Source organism: Haemorhous mexicanus, chromosome 12, assembly GCF_027477595.1.
Source record: "Haemorhous mexicanus isolate bHaeMex1 chromosome 12, bHaeMex1.pri, whole genome shotgun sequence".
NCBI classification, from domain to species: domain Eukaryota; kingdom Metazoa; phylum Chordata; class Aves; order Passeriformes; family Fringillidae; genus Haemorhous; species Haemorhous mexicanus.
The window spans coordinates 4,780,585-4,783,460 of NC_082352.1; positions in this window are offsets into that span (position 1 = coordinate 4,780,585).

The following is a 2,876-nucleotide window of genomic DNA, read 5'->3' on the forward strand; positions in this document are numbered from 1 at the left end:
CCCGCCCGCCGGGGAGCCGGGAGTGGAGCGGGCGCCCGGCGCGGCGGCGGCCCCATGGCCGGCCCGCGCTGCCGCTCCGGGGCAGGTGGCAGAGAACAGACCGCAGCGCCGCCGCCGCCGCCGCCGCTGCCCCACGTGACAGGCCCGCCGAGCGGCTGCGGCGGCCGGGCCAGACAGCGAGGGGAGCGCAGCGCCGCCCCGCTCCGCTCCGCGCACACCTGAGGGGCCGCCGCCAGCGGCCGGGCGGCGCGGGCGGAGCGCGGCCGAGGGCGGAAGGGACGGCGAGGGCCGAGCCCGCCCGCGCAGCGCCGGCCGCCTCGCTTCCTGTCAGGCACGGCTCTCCCCGCTCCCGCCTCGCCCCTGCGCCCGCGGCCATGGTGCAGGCAGCCCGCGGGCCGGGCCGGGCCCAGCGCTGCGCCCCGCGGGGCCGCCCCGGTGCCGGGCGGGTGCGCGGAGCCGCGGGCCCATGCCGGGAGGCCGCGCCCAGTGCCGCCGCCGCCGGCCCCCCAGCCGGGAGCCGCCTGGCCCAGCGGGTCACCCGGATGCCTTCTCCCGGCAGTTTCCTCCGAAGCTACGCTGAGTTGGCTCCGCTGCCGCTCCCGAGAGTGAACGCTGTGATCGGTGATGGGCGCATGCAGAAAAGCCTCCTCGGGAGCCCGGCTGTCCTTGGAGCTCACCGTGCTTTCAGCCGTACCGAGTGCTGGGACCCAACCTGAACCCTTCCAGGCCCTGCCGACCGTGAAACAAGTCATCTGTCATCACACAGGTAACGTATCCACAGCACAAGCAGCCAATTCGGATTACTATAAACGACGTAAACCCATCCTCTCCCACTGAAAATGGACAAAGCTTAATGTGTTTACAAGCAGCAAGACGACAGAAGTTAACTGGGAACTTCATGAGGAGAATTGCAAAACAGTGCAAGGGGACAGGTACCCCTGCCCAGGTTGCCCTAACAGCTACAGTGAACCAGCTGTACCTGTATGCATGTTCACATAAACATGTGTACTGAGCTTTTCCTTGTTTTCCCATTTGCAGATGCTCACATATTCCCCCTGAGAACCAGTACCAGTGCTTTAGGCCTTTTTATTTCAGCAATATAAAGTGTGGCTATAGTTGTGCATCGGGTTGAGATCCTTACCCTTGCTGAGCTACAGACCTGTGCCTTACCTTTTCCTTATCAACTCCTTTGTTGGAATTGTTATAATTGTAATTTGCATTTGCTATCACTCTGGCTCTTAATGAATGCCTAATGGATGATTGGCCTGAGGATCAACAATATCATGTCAGCTGTACCTGCAAGGAAAGAAATGGATGTCATAATAAATACTTCTACTGGGCTAAAGATGCACAAATAATAAGTGGGTCAGTACAAACAAAGTTTACCTGCAGGTGAGAAGGCCCCACACTCAGCACAGCAGTATCTGTCTGTGGTGCAGATACAGCCTATTTCACATGTGTCTGTGCAATTTTAAATAGCATAATAAATCACACATTTCTTTCACAACTAAATTCTTTGTAATCCAACCAGACAATTCTTAAACCTTTAATGGACCCATGATTGTAAAATCATTTCTTCTGGGTTTTTGAGCAGTAATCCTCAAATTATGGGTCTGTAAAAGCAATAATGGAATGTTTCATAAAAGAATTTTTCCTTGGTGAGTCTATTATTGTAATTCAACAAACATATACAGTCGCTTCTACATTCTGCATTAACCCTTTTTATGATAATTATGAGTAAATTATATCTCTCATTTCCATTAAATAACACCCTTGCATCTCACCAAAACAGTACACTGTATAGGACTGAAAGCAAAATGATGGATGCAGGCTCCTTTTTTTAACAGATTGTGTCCATGCCACTAACTTGTTAAGATAAAATCCACTCCGTTTAGAGTTAGACTTTGATGTCCACATAGGACTAATTTAAAATTTTGAGACCTGATTTTCAGTCACACACTTTAGGGTTCACATAAATATATGTATATTTTAGAAAACTTATATATGAAGGTACATATGTGTATGCTCCAGCATCTGCTGGCCTAGGGGAATTAATTATCACATCACAACATCCACCTTGAAAACACAACCAGCAGAACCCATCCTAGGTGCTCTACTTCAGGGTGATTTGCAGATTATTTTAAAATCCCTTTAAAAGAGTTGTGCCAAAATGAATCATTGCTCAAGCCACATGTCAAGCCTTCATATCCCATTTCAAAACATGATACAGAGATGGCTCTAGGAGAAGATGTTATACATTATGCATGCTGGAGCATCATTTTAATGCTTTTGACAGAACTGGATCACAAAGAAGTCATGTAACACCACCAAAATAAAGTTTTGATAAAGGTTTACTGAGTGTAATCAAAAGATATTACAAATTTTTAACATATGCAGTAGAAAAATGGACATATAGAATAATACAAAGATTATGGATTTTATCAATATTAGTACTAAAAACATGAAAATAACTTGGAGCCTAGCCTATCCATGTGTGTAATACCTGTCTTATTCTGATTACATGTCATTTTATTACTTTATTCACATCAGTTCCCCCTGTACCTAGTAAAAGCTGATGCTTCTTTTACAAGCATCTCTATCTGTGGATTAATTTGGTTGATATTTCTTTAAACTAAGGCTATAATTTTACCAGTTCCACAAGTAATTTATATGCATTTATCTCCTTTTCAGCATCAGTTTCAATGCATGTACAGATTTGTGCAGATCAGCAAGACTGATCCCATAATAATCACCACTATTCTCTTTTGACAGCTGGCATTAAAGAAAAGTTGGGTAGAAAACATTAGGTGTGGTGAGACTTTATTTGTCTCAGCCTCACACTGTTCATCTCTGGGTTTATTGCATCACTGCACAAC